The 17,656-nt window shown below is 48.7% G+C and overlaps 1 pseudogene; it reads right to left on the bottom strand.

The window, feature by feature from the left end:
• Window positions 1–338: 338 nt before the first annotated feature.
• The window catches only part of LOC127582704 (uncharacterized), a 37,789-nt pseudogene continuing 20,471 nt past the window's right edge, over window positions 339–17,656 (bottom strand).

The following is a 17,656-nucleotide window of genomic DNA, read 5'->3' as shown; positions in this document are numbered from 1 at the left end:
CTATTTCAATGCTGTATTACTCTATGACTCTGTGACTACAGGAAATAATCGAGGAAAAGGCGAGGTGATGATTGGAAGGCAGTGATGATAAAATTAGAACAAAATAGTCGGCACTTGGGAAGGATAATAAAGGAAGTAAACACAAAAATTGCTGGAAATATTCAGGTGGTCAGGCAGCATCGGTGGAGAGAGGAAAACTGAGGTAACATTCCGGGCCAATGACCTTCACCACCACTGACCAATTCTGACACAAACTGGTGATCTGAAATGTCTGAATTCAAGATTGGGTCCCGAGGGATGAAACGTGTCCAGCCAGAAGGTAAGATGTTGTTCCCCAATCATCCATTGGGCGTTGGTGGCCGGGTGCGGGAGCCCAGAGACGGAGTGGCCGGAGTGCGAGTGGGAAGAAGTTCAAGTGAGCCCGTTGCTGGGGGTCGCACCTGGTGGGTGTTTGCCCGCTGCCGATGCTGCAGCCTCTGGTGTGTGCTGGTGACAGGGTGCACGGGGCTTGGTTCCGCTCATACTCACCAAATAACCACCCTGCAATGACCAAGACCCACCATTCCCATCAAACAGAGAAATCTCACACCGACCTGTTCCCAAGTTGCCTTCCCCTGTCAATGATATCTCACTGCCCCCTGCAGGAGAAAATTGCAAAGCATGTGGACCAATTTTAAACCGAAAAAGAACTTCGGTATTCAAATATTGTAGCAGAAACCTCATTGTGGAATTGTTATTTACCAAAACACAGAATAAGGCCATTCAGCTCATTGGGTCTGTGTCAGCTCCCAACAGAACAATCCCATCAGTACCATTTCCTCTCTCCTGCTATCCCTTATTTTCTCACACATACCATCAGCTCCCCTTTGATTCTTTTGTTGTTTAACCGCACTGAGGGTTAATTTACAGCAACACATCGTTGGATGTGGGAGGAAACCGGAGCACCCGAGGGAAAGCCGCGAGGTCACAGAGAGAACATAGAAAACTCCACACGGGCAGTACACGAGGTGGGTTCAGCTTTGCTCTTCGCCCTTGATATATTCGCCTTCAGTATAAACTCGAGGGCTGTGCAGGCTGTGCGGTCTGAGCCTGGCTGGCGGCAGAGTCTGGATGGGAGCGGATCGAGTTTCACTGCAAGGCTTGTTCAGCAGCACCATTCAAACCCATGAGCTGCACATGCGCAAAGCTGTGAAATGACAACATCTCAGGAGGAATTGAAACTGGAACATTTCGACAATGCAGCATTCTGTGACGATGCTGATGAGGACATCCGGAATGTCACAATGTAGATGTATTTCATTGACCACAGGTGTCAAATGCATGGATTGGTTTAACCTAATGGAATGTGTTTATGTAGAACAGTGATTTATTGAGATGTGCAGGCCAGGTTTGCCCAAACTTTGGTTTCAGCAACAGATCGTTGATGTTCCCTGGGGAATGCAGTAACTACATCAACGTGTTGAATGGTGGAGCAGGAGCACGGCCGATTCACGTTCCAACATTCCGTTCTTATTTTCCACGCATACCGGCTCCTCAGTCCTCCTCCACCGATCAATGTCCCGGGTGATCTGAGGCCTGAGTCAACTCAATTTTCCTCCCCAATCCCCTGACCCATGATTCCCTCGCTGTCCAAAAGCGATCTCGGCATTGAATCCGCTCAATGACTCAACAATCACAGCTCTCTGGGGTTGAGAGTTCCAAAGACTCACAACCTCCGGAGAGTAGACATCTCTCCTTTTCTCACTTTAACTGGTGAACGCTGTATTTTGAGATGATGTTCACGAGTTCGAGACCACTCACCAAGTGACCTATCCACGGACACTTGCTTCAACACAGAGCAGGCCCGGTGCGTGTGGGGATGTCAATCCCTGTGCCAGGCCTGACTGCAGGCAGTCCTGTACAACTGAGTCACATTCATCCAAATAACACCGAATTTGGAGCAGACACAGGGTGTCCGGTCTGAGCATCGGGGGCATATCCTGCATCTGGTCCTTTTAAAGGGATCAGAAACCACTTCGAATGTTATTGGATACATCGGTTGCAGTTCGCAAACTCCGTGGATGGGACAGAAGACAACAGAAACCCACTGCCGGGTTCTGAGTGACACTGAGGTTATCTGCATGAGTTCATCAGTGGCATTTTCCGACTGCGTCCACTAATTCTGCAAACAAATAAAAAATACTTTCGGCAAATCGCACAATCTTGCTCCCGCGCCATAACGATGATGACGAAGCAACAAGTGAAAACTGAACACAAGGTCTGACACCTCTGACTTCCTGTGCTCAGACAATTTTTGGCACCAAGACGTCGGCCGAAATGAAGACAATCCGTGGCCCAACCTTCAGCCCCGGACAGCTCCCAACCATTCAGTCCTTCAAATAACCTGTAGTCCAAGAGAACCAAATTTGGAACCAAAAACCAAACTGTGGACTCCATCAGAACCAGATGAAGGAACCAGCCTTTATAATTTGCCTCTGCGTAATTCAGATAGGGACATAATCGGTCTAAGTGGATGCCAGGCCATAGGAGGAAAGTTTGGAGTGCGGAGAGAATGTGGAGGGAATGCGGAGAGAGACAGACAGCGGGAGAGGGAATTGCAAAGCACGAGGCTTGGATGTCTGAAGGCAAAGGGACCAATGGAGGGGGAAAGGCCGCTCACTGTGCCGGTGAGTAACGAGAGCCGAAGCCAAAGGAGGTGATGGGGTCATAGAGACAGGGACACATGAGGCAAACAATGAGGAGAATGTTAAATTGGAGGCATTAAGGGACCAGATACCAAAGTAGGACAGCAATGGAGGGACGATCTGTGAAACTCGATCCCCTCCTATCCAGAGTCTGCCTTCAGCCAGTCTCAGACCGCCGTAACTACGCCGGATTTCACCCCGCGCACAGCCCCCGAGGTTATTACCGAGCTGTGAAATCTGTCCTTCAGCAGTTTACTGGAGAGTGGGATGAAGAAAATCTGCCGTCAGTCCTCTCCCCCACTGGCTCCAATCGTTCCCACACACTTGAACTTCAGCCCACGGGATCGGACTTCAGCCACTTTTGTCGAAACGACGCAGAGCAAAACTGAACCCACCAGTCCCAGGGCCGCCGGGCGTTCCCCGTTATACCCACCTACTTCCTCCAGAACCAGTGGACAGTGCCTTTGGAAAACAGGCACAAGGATGCTTCGGCAGCATGTGAGGAGTGGCATGGAGTTGCATCAGGCAGTGCTGATGTCTCACAGCTCCTGGGACCTGGATTTGATCCTGACCTTGTTACTGTCCGTGTGGAGTTTGTATGTTCTCTCTGTGACCACTGAAGTTTCCCACCAACGTTCCATCTTCCGCAGAAGTCCAAAGATATGGTACTGTAAATTACCCTGTAGAGCAGCGACGCAACAAAGGAATCAAGGGGCAGTTGATGGCACGTGTGAGATCATGAGGGAAATAAGGAGAGAGGACATGGTACCGATGGGATTGTTCTGTTGGGAGCTGACACAGACCCAATGGGCTGAGAGGCGTCATTCTGTGTTTTGATCAATAGCAATTGCACAGTGAGGTTTCTGCTGCAATGTTTGAATACCGAAGTGCTTTTTCAGTTCAAAATTCGTCCAAATACTGAATTATCTTTCTTCTGCAGGGGGCACTGAGACATCACTGACAGGGGAAGGCAACTTGGGAACAGGTCGGTATGAGATTTCTTGTTTGATGGGAGTGGTGGGTCTTGGCCATTGCAGGTGAAAGAGGGAACACTCAGAAAGGGAAGCTCTTCTTCCAGGCGAGGGTGATGTTTGACTTGGAGTCAGTGTTGTGGGTGTTCAAGCACCCGGCCATCTCCAACCCCCCACCCCACCTCCACTGAAGATGGAGTCGCCTAAGTCTCTTCCTTCTGATGGGAAGGAAGCTTCCACAAGACCCTGCCAATCAGACGTGAGGTGGCACTTGGCCACCAACTGAACGATGGATAGATTGGGTCAGAGTGGTCCAAGGAGTTGCTGTGCGGAACAGTTTATTGCCACGTGAAGTGCAGCATTTTTCAACCAGGTGAAACCTTCCGGTTGCGGCTGTGTCATGGAAGCAAGTGGGGAGATTTCCACATGAGCATACAGTTTAGGAGCACGAGTAGACCACTCGGCCCTTCGAACCTGCTCAGCCATACAAAAAAATCAGGCTTATCTGATTGTAACTTAAATGTCCCATTGCTCTGTGCTCCCGATAAGTTTCCAATCCTACCCCACCTTGCTGATCAAGTATCTGTCTGCCACTGATTCAAAAAAAGTTTCATTGAGTTCACTTCCACCGCCTCTGACGGAAGAGAGTTCCAAAGGCTTAGGGCGCCTTGAGAGAAAACTTTGGCTCTCCTCCGTCTTAAATGGGAGGCCCCTGATTATTTAACACTGATAACTTGTTCCAGATGCTCCCACAACAGGAAACAAACTGTCCACACCCGCCCTGCCGAGACCCCTCAGGATCTGATGTTTCAATTAAGGCCCCTCTCACTCTTCAAATCTCCAGTGGACACAGGCCTCACCTTTCCTCTCAAGACAACATTCACATCCGAGTAATGAGTCCACTAAACCTTCTCTGTATTGTTTCTTGTCCAATTATATCCTTCCTTAAATAAGGAGGCTGATGGTGTACACCACTGCTCTGCAGAGCAGAGGCAGACCACTTCGCCTAGTTTGAGTACAAATCCCCTCCGCTTTCCAATTCCACGAGGAAACCGGATAGATCTCGCTTCAGCAGTGAGAGTGAGAGACAGACAGAGGGATAGACAGAGACAGGGTGGGGGAGGAAGGGGGTTGTTTCACAGATTGAGAGGCACAACAGTGTGGGAGGACGAGTTGGGAGGAGACTGGCGGGGAAGCTGGATATAAGGGAGACGGGAAAAGGCGGAGGGAGGGAGAGAGGAAGCAGGGTTGTCAGAAAGAGGGAGGGAAGAGATAAGACAGAACCTTCCGTCTGTGCCAGTGATGCTCGGTTCCCTCTCGACCTCTCTCTCTGTCGCCCATCCCTCCCCACTCACCTCCCTTTCTTCTCCACCTCTCTATCCCCGGAGCTGCTTTTCTCATCTCAGTTTATCTCTCCACTCCCACCTCCCCCCCCTCTCTCTCTCCCCCCGCCCCACCACACACCCCCCCCCCCCACCCCACCACCAACAGTCCTTCACTTCAGACAGAAACACAGCAGGATTTCAGCCATTATTTGAAATCCGGACCTTCAGCCTGGTAGCCCGGACTGCAGCTGATTTTGGCAAAACGGTGCAGAGCAAAGCTGAACCCGCCAGTCCCAGGGCGGCCGTCCGTTTCCCCTTGTACCCACTTATTTCGACAGAACCTGTGGGCCATGCATTAGGAAGACAGGCACAAGGACACGAAGGCAGCATGTGAGGGGGGGGGGGGCATTGAGGTGCAGCAGGTCGTGCTGAGGCCTCACTGATTCGATCGGCACCTCGTGCACTGTCAGTGCAGAGTTTGTTCTCCCTGTGACATCGCGGGGATCTCCGGGTTCTTCAGTTTCCTCCCACATCCCAAAGATGAGTTGCTGTAAATTACCCTCAGTGTAGAGAAGCAACAAAAGAATCAAAGGTGAGCCGATGGCACGTGTGAGAGAATGAGGGAAATAAGGAGAGAGGACACGGTACCGATGGGATTGTTCTGTTGGGAGCTGACACAGACCCAATGGGCTGGTTGGGCTTCATCTTGTCTTTTGGCAAGAAGGAACAATTCCAGAGTGAGGATTCTACTGCAATATCTGAATGTCGAATTTCTTTCTCCGCGTTACATTTATCCAAATAAATAATTATTTGTGTCCTGCAGGGGGCGCTGAGATATCACTAACAGGGGAAGGCAACTTGGGAACAGGTCGGTGTGAGATTTCTCTGTTTGATGGGAATGGTGGGTCTTGGCCATTGCAGGGTGGTTATTTGGTGAGTATGTTTTCTTTCCCTGGAGCCCAGTGCTGCAGTGCTTGTGATTTGGGAAATCAAACCTGGGGCCAGTCTGAACGCAGTGAATGGGGGAACACTCAGAAAGGGAAGCTCTTCTTCCAGGCGAGGGTGCTGTTTGACTTGGAGTCAGTGTTGTGGGTGTTCAAGCACCCGGCCAGCTCCTGACTCCTACACTGAAGATGGAGTTTTCTGAGTCTCTTTCTTGTGATGGGAAGGAAGTTATCACAAGCCCCTGCCAATCAGAAGTGAGCTGACAGTTGGCCACCAACTGAACGATGGATAGATTGGGTCAGAGTGGGCCAAGGGGTTGCTGTGCGGAGCTGTCTATTTCCGAGTGAAGTACAGCATTGTTCAGTCAGGTGAGATCCTCCGGTCGGGGCCGTGTCATGGAAGCAAGTGGGTAGATTTTCACATGAACATGCAATTTAAGAGCAGGAGCAGAGCACTCGGCCCCTCTAACCTGCGCTGCCATTCAGTAAATTTACTGCTGATCTGAGTGTAGGCTTAACGTCCCATTTTTGCGTATTCCTGTTAACCTTTCGCTCCCTTGCTAATATTGTATCTGTCCACCTCCAACTGAAAAATATTCATGGACTCCGTTTCCTCCGCCCCTTGAGGAAGAGAATTCCAAAGGTTTACAGCCCTCTGGGAGAAAAAAGTCTTTCCCCACCTCAGTGTTAAATGGTCGGACCCTGATTTTTAAACACCAACAACTTGTTCCGGATGCTGCCACAAGAGGAAACATCCTGTCCACACCCACCCTGCAGAGACCCCTCAGGATCTGATGTCTCAGACAAGGCCCCTCTCACTCCTCAAAGCTCCAGTGTATACAAGCCTCACCGTTCCTCACAAGACGACCGACACATCAGAGTATTGAGTCCGGTAAACCTTCTCTGGGATGCTTTCTTTGAGTTATACCCTAACTTTAATAAGGCCACCCCACAGTATACACCGCTGCTCTATAGGTCAGAGGCAGAACACAGCCCCAATTTTGCGGACAAATCCCCTCTACTTACAATTCCACGAGTAAACCGCAGAGATCTCTCCTTTGCCCATCTGAGGGGTGGGTGCGGGAGGGGGAGCGTCGAGTGAGTGGGAGAATGGATGTGCATCAGGCAAACTGGTGCTACAGGGTGGGGGGAGCGAGTTGGGAGGAGAGAGGCGGGCAAGCCGGATGGATGGAAGATGAGACAAAGAGCAGGGAGGGAAGGGGGAGGCGAAGGAGGGTTGTGAGAAAGAGGGAGGGAAGATAAAACAAAACCTGCCGTCTGTGCCAGGGTTCCTCGATCTCCACTCTGCCTCTCCCACTGCGCCATCCCTCCCCACTCCCACCTCCTTCCCTTGACCACCTTTCCATCCACTGGACTCTGACCTCACCGTGTGCCCGCCACTGGTTGGTGCCGACCACCCAGTCCATCGAGGTTCCGGGATGGAAAGGCTGCGGTAGTGGTCTCTGAGCCGGGACTCAGAAATGATGGGGAGAGAGGGTAATGATGCGGTAAACGAAGCGCTGGAGCACAGTGAAGAGCGAGCGCAGAGTGGGAGAGGGGGTGAAAGATGCAAGGCAGTGATCTCCCGGTAATCAGGAAGCAAACACGCCCGCAGCCGCGCTCTGTAGAACAGCTGGATTGTGCGACTGTTGCGGATATTTTCGAGGCTGCTCCTTGTTGAACTGTGCAGGAGTACACCTTCCCACTGCTCCAGTCTGTGCCGGGCATCGTCAGGTAGCTGCTGAGACATTATTTCAAATGTATTGAATATTGATTTATAACCTCACCCAATCACTGTAATTTTTGGGTAGAAATGATGGAATCTGGCCACTTATCTGCTGCTGCTTGTTGCATTAATGGCCAAGCGATCCATTTTGTTCAAATGGAAGGATCCAATACCTCCCACCACTTTTCAATGGTTTTCTCAAACTATATCATGTTTAAACTTAGTGGCACTGTTGATTTTTCGCTTAAATTTGAGGAAGTTTGGAGTCCATTCATTCAATATTTTCAAATGATATAGATCCATTTTCAATAATATTTGAACTTAGAGGAGCAGAGTTGAGGACATAATAATGCTCTTTGTTCATCGAGAAATATCAGTCCAGTTTTTTTCTTTTGAATTTTTTTTAGTTTGTTTCGTTTTATTATATTTTTTTTCAATTTGGGTTTTTTTATACAATAATTTTGTTTCTTTCCCTTTTTGATTTCTTTTGTAATATATTCGTGTACTAAGTAACCGTGGGGACGAGAATGTATTTTTTATTCTTTATGACTGTATATGTCATGATTGTCCTCCCGATCTCTGTGTATAATTACCGATGTTATATGTAGTAATCTGTATTAATTTGAAAATTAATAAAAAGATTGAAAAAGAAAGGTAGCTGCTGAGACTGAAGGTGTTGTCCGTGTTCCGCCTCACCGCGCTGGTTTCCACCTGACTGCTCGTCGGACTCCTGTTCACTGTCCCGCTGACGGCAGGGAAGCCCACCGACAGTTTACTGACCAGGCAAACTAAGGTGCCCGCTCCTTTAGCGGAGATCTCCTCGGCTGACGGCCCGAGCAGTTTTACTGAAGGGTCCGGGAGCTGCTGAGCTGGAACGGGAACAAAAGAAGACGTGTTTCAGGTCACGGAAGAGCTCGCGTCATTTCACAGTTTGAGAGAAGCGCGAGTGAAAGGTTCCAGCTTCCTATAGTGGGGCCCGAGTCTCTGTGAGGGACAGGGCAGTGTCCCTGGAGGACAGTGCATGTTGGTCAACACTGAAGAAGTTGAGACATTTGAAGTCACGTTCTTGCTGATTGGGGCCGAGTCCCCCAGGGAGGTCTCACTTGGCCTCAGTACCACTGGTTAGGGAGGGAAGCGATCCATGATCCAAGTTCCGACCACCAACCAGTGACTCCTCGCTCTGGGACCAGTGATTGCCAGTGGAGAATCTACTCCAATGGGTTAGGCTTTTTGCCACCGAGTCATTAACGGACCTGACACACACACCGGCAGGAGCAGCGACCCCGCATCAGCTTCATGTGTCTACTCGCGGTCCTCAAAGGAGTAAATGGCCGGAAAAAAGAGACAAGGACTGGGCAATGGGAGAGGGGCTTTTATTGGATAGGTGTCTGCAGGAGATTCCACCCTCACTGGGAGGATTGGAGGTTCAGTGAAAGTCCGAGGGAGGTTTCGCTGGAAGATCCTGACACAATAACTTGAAACGTCGTTCTGCTGTCTTGACAACCGTGGGCTGTCTTCAGTCGGCAATGTCCTGTCCCCAGTGAGACTCCGGGCCCCACTTTAGGAATCTGAAACCCCTCACGTTCGCTTCTGTGAAAGCAACACAAAAGCGGAGAAACTAACGTGATTGAAACCGCCCAAGCTCACACAGAGAAGAAGTGTTAGTGTCGGAAGCACAGTATTAAAGATGTCAGGGACACAGCACACGGCATTAGAAATAGTACTCAATAACAGAAAGGGTTAATTCATGTTTTACAGAAAACACAACTGTAAAGAGAAATGTAGTCATTAAGAGACGGTAGCAATTCACTGAACACAACTCTATCGAGTAAAACTGGCGCTGGACACGAAACACGATTGGATTGTAAATCAATATTTTCACTGTAAAATTCGCCAGGAAATTAAAACGTTTAACTTATTACTTGCCAGGTGACCGTATTCATGCCGTTAGTAATTGCAGGAGGGATTTCCCAGACCCTTACTTGTAACAAAGAGCTTGGTCCCTGGGCCAAACACCCACACAGTGTGAGGTTCCGGGCTTCAGTCCATATAGTTATGCGGGACCCTGGAATCAGGCAGAAAACACAGTCAGACGCTCCAGTGCCGGCATGAAACCAGACTTCACACATGCCGAGTGTCCCGGCTGCTGTGGGGCAGGAAGGGGTGAACTCACAACCGCATCGCGAGGCTGACATTGAACGGCAGCAACACCCGGCAGTGGGCGGCGGGAGTCGGAAACTTCCCAAATATGGAAAGGTTGAAGTGGAAAATACTGAATAAAGGGCACATTTAATGCGACTTCATGAAGAGTGAAAGATCAGAATGTTTCCATCCGATACAAAGATGTGAAGTGCATCATGTTTGCTGCGCACAGTTTTCGTTTTACCTTCTCTCACTGTGACACGCAACCACTGCCCGATGAAAACCCACTTCCCGCAGCAACAGACGGCAGCGTCATTCACCTCCGCGTTGTTTTACATCGACCGATAGGCGGCACCGTTGGCTTTCACCGTTTCGAAAAAGTCGTTGCTTAACCCAGACCCACAAGTCGGGGCGCTGAGTGAGTGATGGTAATACAGGATAAACTGTGGAGCTTATCACGGCGTCTGCTTGTACCAATTCACATTATTGTCATCCTTGCTCCCGATGTTACATTCCAGCGTGTCCGTGGCTCCTGGATTCACCGACACGGCCGGAGGCTGAGTCAGAGTCTGGGCTGAGTCGTTGCTGCCCGTCAGCTTCCTGCCTCCCTTCAGTCGCTGTATCTGTGACAGACTGTGGCCGCCGCTGCCGATCGAACCCAGAACACTGTCAGCAACTGACTGATCTGTTCAGAACAACCCGTGAATGAGCAGGTCGCTCATTGTCTGATGTTTCCCACTTTCTCCCCTCATTCTCTGATTCAGTTGTTGCCTCACTCCACCCCTCAGTCCAGAGATGCCCCTCACACCTCCAGTTACAACAGGGTAGGACACTGCAGGCTTCCTGTTCCCACATCAGTCATTCAGACATTGAGTTCAAACCCAACCTGACAGTTTGAGGGTTTGAATTCGATTTAAAAGTGGGGATGAAATCTGGTCTCAGTAGCAGTGAACAGTCGGACCAAAGCTCTGGAAGACTCATAAACCCTTTGGGGGAGGCAACCTCCCATCTTTACCCGGTCTGTGTCCGTCTCCAGTCCCACAACATGCCCTCCGGGTCCCAGTGAGTTTACACAAGCATTTGGCTCCAACACAGAACCAGAGATTTAAATAGGTTTGTTGGGCATTTCAGACAAGCCATTGAATAGTGGTGGTGTATTGTGTGTAGTCTTTACTTGTCCACTGATACAGTTTGATAAACGGGGGCCTGGCAAGGAATCTTGGAGCCTTGGGAATCGGAAACTTGGAAATTTGGGACCTCGGGATGCTTCCCGTTTCCTGGACAACCAGAGGTACAGGAAGTGTTGGCAGCTGGAGGAGCTCGAGCAACAACAGTCCATCCCCAAGGCTGAAGGTTTCATGTGCAGCAGGTTTCAGGAGGTGGTCATCCTGCAGCTGAAGTGAGTGCAGGCAGCGGGGGACCGGGAGACCAGTAAACAGACAATGAAGAGCAGGCAGATGGGTCAGGAGACCCCTGAGGACATCCTGCTCTCCAACTGTATGATATTAAGAGTACTGATTGGGGAGAGTCTTACCCAGCGGACGGAGGCGCGGCCATACAGGTGGGTCAGTTATGCAGTTATGCAGTTATGCAGGGAGAGAGGTGAATCGACTGGTGAGGTACAGGAGAAGAATTCTAATAGTAAGGGAGCAGACCAGTGTTACTGTGGATTCCAGGAGGGTTCGTTGTCTCCGTGGCACCTGGTGTCAATGATGCCACTGGACAGTGGCAGAAAATTCTGGAGGGGGAGGGTGAACAGCCAAGACTGGTGGTCCATGTCGGTACTGATGTCATGGGTAGAAAAGGGATGTGGTCCTGGGTGGAACAGCGGCACAACTGGTCCATAGAACATGGGACAGGACAGCACTGGGACAGGCCCTTTGGCCCATGATATCTGTGCACAATTAAGTTCATCAACCCCCATCTGCTTCCACGGGTCTTCCACATTCACCCTGCTGTATTCCTTAAGGAGCTTCAATTTCCTCCCACATGTCAAAGATGCGCAGGTTATTAGTTACACTGGCCACTGCAAACTGACCCAAGTGTGTTGGTGAATGTTGGTGAGGGGTAGAATCTGGGGGATGTTTCAGGGAATGTGATGAGAATGGAAGGGGATTAGTGTTGGGTTTGTGCAACTAGAGGTTTGATGGCAGCACAGACATGGTGGGCTGACGGGTCTGTTTCTGTGCTGTATGAATCATGTTCTGAATCAACATCAGAATTGTATGATCTGCATGGGTTTATGATGTTGTGATGACTTCCTTCCTCTCCAGTTTTATCAGATCTGAGGTGGCTAATGAGCCCATTGCAGCAAACACAGACGGGGGAGGTGGAGGTCGACAGGTGAGGGGTGAGTAGTTTGTGAGAATTTCTGCTCCTTCCGCCACTGGTACAGGACCTCTATGCGCTCCTGATCCATGGCCTCAAGGTTCTTTATTCTCACAGATAAATGCTCCTTTTCGATTTGAGCAGTCATGGGCCTGGTGTCCCAGGGGCCAGTGAGGATGTTGCATTTCTTAGAATGTGCATCTCAGGATATGGAATCAGGTCTGTGAACAACCTGTCCTGCCCAACACAGCCAATCAGTGTAATTATGGAATCAGAACTGGCGGTTTTGGCCTGGGGCAGGACACTGACATTGGTTCACTTGTCCTTGCAGTGAGTTTGGTGGATTTTGTGGAGATACTATTGGTGGTATTTCACAGTGCCTTGAATGCCTGCTGTAGGTAATCTTGAGCTCAGAGACATCTGGAGGCCAGGGATCTCTGCTGCCTGGTGAACTGTGTGTTCCGTGAAAGGACTGACGACTAGGTCTTAAAATACCCTCTTCCTCTGTCAACCAAAATGTGTGCAGATACAGTAAAGGCAGTTGAGAATTACAGCATTAATGTCTGCCTTCACCGAGAGGTGGCTCTAGCGATGGGGGAAGAGGTCACATGTTGATCAATGGCAGGTTGGGAGAGGGTCTTTGTCTTGTGGATGTTGAGTGTAAGGTTCATTCTGTTGTATTCCTCAACAAAAGGGTGAGCAATCCTTTGGAGCCCGGCCTCTGAGTGTGTATAAATGCTGCAATCACCTGCATACAGCAGGTTGACTAGTGAGGTTTGTGTATCTTTGGTTCTAGAGTGTAGTCATGAAGGTTGAAGAGTTTCCCAATAGTTGTAGGGATTATCTCCACTCCCTTGGGAAGGTTGTTGGAGGTGAGGTGTAACATGAGCAAGACAGATTGAGAAAAGTGTTCAGGAAAGACAGCAACATCGTTTGACACTGGTCTTCACAAAGAATGATTCTGTTGGCACATGTTTGTGGAGCAAATGTAAGATGGAAATGAATTTCATTGGGAGTCAAATTTGAGGAGGATCTTCCATAGAATGTCCTCATTGATGGAGTCAAATAAGTTTTTGCACAGTGAAGATCATGTCCTCTGTGCCTGTGGGTGGATGAATTTCACGCTGTGATTAGGGGAGCAGCTCTTCTGTCACTGGAATAAGCTGGTTGAGGAGGACACTGGTGATGACTTACCCTGTGTCAGAGAGCTGGGAGACCCCTCTGAAGTTACCACAGTCAGACTTGTTCTTCGGACAATCTGAGTCCGTGACTATCTTCGAGAATAGGTTAATGAGAATGTTGCACTGCTGGTAGGGATGTTGTGGGTCAAGGGAAGACAGAAACTATCTACTTATCAAAAATTACAGGGGAAACTTGATCAGCGAGGTAAGTGGCCGAGGAATGGCAAAGGGCGGTCAATCCAGATAAGTGTGAGGTGCTGTATTTTGAGAAATAAAATGAGGGTAGGACATTTACAGTGAACAACAGGGCCCTGGACAGATATGTGGAACAGAGGGACCTAGTTGTGTTGTGGACATAGTTCCCTGAAAATGGTGTCATGGGTAGACAGCTTGGTGAAGAAGGCATTTGGCATGCTGGCCTTCATCAGTCAGGGCATTGGGTAAAGGAGTTGGGATGTTATGTTGCTGTTGTGCGAGACGTTAGCGAGGCTGCACCTGGAGTACTGTGTACAGTTTTGGTCGCCCTGTTATAGTAATGACTTTACGAAGCTGGAAAGCGTGCAGAGAAGATCTTCAAGAACGTTGGCAGAACCCAAGGGCCTGAGGTATAGCAGGAGGTCGTCCAGGCCAGGACCTTTTCTTTGGAGTGCAGGAGACTAAGGGGTGACCTTACAGAGGAGCATAAAATGAAGAGGGGGATAGACAGGGTGAATGCACACAGTGTTTTTCCAAGCGAAAGGGAATTGAAATTGAGAGGGCGTAAGTTTAAACGGAGGGCAAATTGATATAAAAAGGAGCAGAGGGGTAACTTCTTCACACAGAGGGTGGTGCGTATACGGAAAGAGCTGCCAGAGGAAGTGGTTGAGGCAGGTAAAATAAAAACATTCAAAAATAGTTGAACAGGGAAATGGATAGGAAATGTTTTTGGGGATATGGGCCTAACGCCGGCAAATGGGACTAGTTCATTTGTGCTTCTTGGTCTGCATGGATGAGTTGGGCTGAAGGGCCTGTTTCCATGCTGTATTACTCTCTGAGTCTACTTTGAGTGAAGAAACAACAGAGAGGCATTAACCTGACCAGGACAATTGTACACAATGCCAGTTTGTGGGAAGGATATCGAGCAACAAGGGAGATTACACAAATCCAGTGATGGTGGAGAACTTCCATGGTCCAAGTACAGACAGGACAGCAGTGACATGAGGGGCACAGAGTGGGAGGGGATTATGAGTGTTGAGAGGAGCTTCCTTCTTCAGAACATTTCTGGTCCAATGAGGACAGAGGGCAGAGGTGCAGCACTTCAGTCTGTACAAAGGAAGAAGGTCCTTCTGGAGTCTCAGCAAATGAAGATGTGGCTGAGATTTTGGTTGAGCTAAGGATTGATACAGAGCAGGTCCGGGAATGTGTAGCTGCACCTAACATGGAGACAGTAACAGAGAAACAAGAGAGAGTAGCAGTGTACGGCTATTTATTGGACTGGAGGGAAGTGTGAGTGAGTGCCCCAGGGGTCGATATAAGGGCCACTATTTTCCTTCATGTATATTAATGACTCACACTTGGGTTTACAGGACACAACCTCCAGATTTACAGTTGACACAATACTTGGAGGTACAGTGAACTGTGAGGATGATAGTAAAAGGCTTGAAGGAAACATAGGCAGGCAGTTGGAGGAGAAGTATGTGGAGGATAGTGAAGGCAGAGTGGGGCCTGCCAAAGTGCTGGGACATTTTGAGATTAAGCAGGAGATCGTGCTGGGTATTTTGAAAAGCATGATGGTGGATAAGTCCCCATCGCCTAATGGCACATATCCCAGCACACTGCAAGAAACAAGTGAGGAGATTGCTGGGGCTTTGACAAAGATCTTTGTGTCCTCACTCGCATCAGGTGAGTTCCCAGAGAACTGGAGAGTAGCAAATGTTGTGCCTTTATTCAAGAAGGGAAGTAAGTATAATCCAAGTAACTATAGGCCAGTGAGCCTCAGGTCAGTGTGAGGGAAGCTGTTGGACATGATACTGAAGGAGAGGATTTATGCACATTTTGGAAAGGCATGGCCTGCTTAGGGACAGTCAGCATGGCCTTGTGCAGGGCAGGTCATGCCGAAAATCTTGCTTGAGATTTTTGAGGAGTTGACAAAGGAGTTTGATGAGGTTAAGGCAGTGGACGTTATCTACATAGACTTCAGTAAGACATTTGATAAGATCCCTCATGGTAGTTTGATTCAGAAGATAAAGATGTCTGGGATCCAGGGTGAATTGCAGGTTTGGATTCAGAACTGGCTTGCCCATAGCAGACAGAGCGTAGGGGTGGAAGACTGTTATTCTGGCTGGAGCTCCGTGACCAGTGGTGTTCCAGATCGGTGCTGGGTCCTCTGTTGTTAGTGATATATATCAGTGATTTGGATGAAAATGTAGATGGGTGGATTAGCAAGTTTTAGTGGAGTTGTGGACAGTGTAAAGGACTGTCAAAGAACACAGCGGGATACAGATCAGTTACAGATATGGGCAGAGAAGTGGCAGACAGTGTTCAGAGAGATAGTGACAGAGGGATCTTCGGGTCCAGTTCCATAGTTCCCTGAAAGTGGCCATGCAGGTGGATAAGGTGGTAAAGAAGGCATATGGTATGCTTGCCTTCATAGTGTTGAGTACAAGAGTAAGGAAGTCATGCTGTAACTATATAAAACTTTAGTCAGAGCGCACTTGGGGTATTGTGTGCAGTTCTGTTCAAGCCATTAGAGAAAGGATGTCGAGACCATGGAGAGGGTGCAGAAGAGGTTTATCAGATTTGAGGTTATGAGCTATAAGGAAAGGTTGAACAAACTTGGGTTGTTCTCCCCAGACCATCGGAAGCTGAGGGGAGACCTGACAGAGGTCTTTAAAATGATGAGAGGCACAGATAGGGTAGGCAGTCAGAATCTGTTCCCCAGAGTAGAAATTTCAAACATCAGAGGACGTGCTTTTAAGGTTAGACGAGGGAACTTTAAAGACAAGGTGAGGGGCAAGTTTTACACAGAGGGTGGTAGGTGCCTGGAATAGGTTACTGGGGTTAGTAGTGGAAGCAGGCAGTTTGGTGGAGTTTAAAAGGCTATTACATCAACAGATGAATGTGAAGGGAATAGAGGGATAGAGATGATACACAGGAGGAGGATGTTTTGATTAAATTTAAGATCAGCAGAACATCGTGCATCGAATGGCCTGTCCAGTGCTGTACTGTTCTATGCTCTATGTTCATTCAGGAGAGTTTGATAGATAGCCAACGAGCAACTGTCTGTACAGAAATCTGTCATGAGAGTGAGTCTCAGCAAATTGTCGAAGTGTCAGTGGGGAGCATTTTGCGGATAGTGGTAATAATTCTGTAAGGTTCAAGGGAGTTTGGGAAGTGATAAGAATGGTCCGGAAGTTGAGACCCATAAATGTGGGAGAGCTGATTCCAATAACATGACCAGGGGAAAGCTGACTTGGAGAAACTGCTTGTGGGTAGAACAAAATGCAACTGGTGGGAGTGTTTTAACGGTGGGAGAGTGAGAGTTCAGGACCAACAGGCTGTCATAAAGGTGAAAGGAAAGGATGGCAAGATTGGGAAATCCTCAATATCAAGGGCTTGATGAAGAAAACGAAGGAAACTCATGGCTGGGATCAGTGACTGAAAATGGGAGAGACCCTTGAGGAGCAGAGACAGTGCAGGAGAGAACCGAAGAGAGCAAAGAGGAGACATGAAACGTCACTGACCCACAATGTGAAGGAGAATCCCAAGGCAATTTGTAACTATATCAGGAGCAAGGGGGTAAACAGGGAAAGCATAGTTCCATTTAGGGAGCAAAAGTGGAATCTGTGCATGGAGTCCGGGGATGTGGGTGATGACTTAAATGGATACTTCTCATCTGTATTCACTGAGGAGAAATACATGGTAAATGGAGAGTTCAGGGAAAGGGATGGTGATATTCTGCAGTTTGTTAGCTTTAAGTCAGAGGAGGTATTAGATGTGTTGGAGCAAAAACAAGGTGTGCAAATCCCCAGGGCCTGGATGGGATGTATCCCAGGTTTCTATGGCAAGCAAAGGAGGAGACTGCTGGGTCCTTGATGGAGATTTTTGAATTTTGTTGCTCACAGGTGAGGTACCAGTGAGTCTTAAATCAGTGGCAGGGAAATTATTTTAAAAATTTCCAAAGACAGGATTAATTTACATTTTGAAATGTAGGGGTTGATCAGGGATAGACAGCATGGCTACTTTTGTGGGAAATACTGTCTCACTAATTGATTGAATTCTCCGATATAACTCGAGAGTGGATCGGCTGCGTTTGTTTTACATAGAGTTGGGGAGATGAGGGGCGACCGGACAGAGCTATACAAAATTACGAGGAA

This window comes from Pristis pectinata, chromosome 24 (genome assembly GCF_009764475.1).
Source record: "Pristis pectinata isolate sPriPec2 chromosome 24, sPriPec2.1.pri, whole genome shotgun sequence".
Lineage (NCBI taxonomy): Eukaryota > Metazoa > Chordata > Chondrichthyes > Rhinopristiformes > Pristidae > Pristis > Pristis pectinata.
Note: the sequence above shows the minus strand (reverse complement) of the source record. Positions and strands in the feature narration are given on the sequence as shown.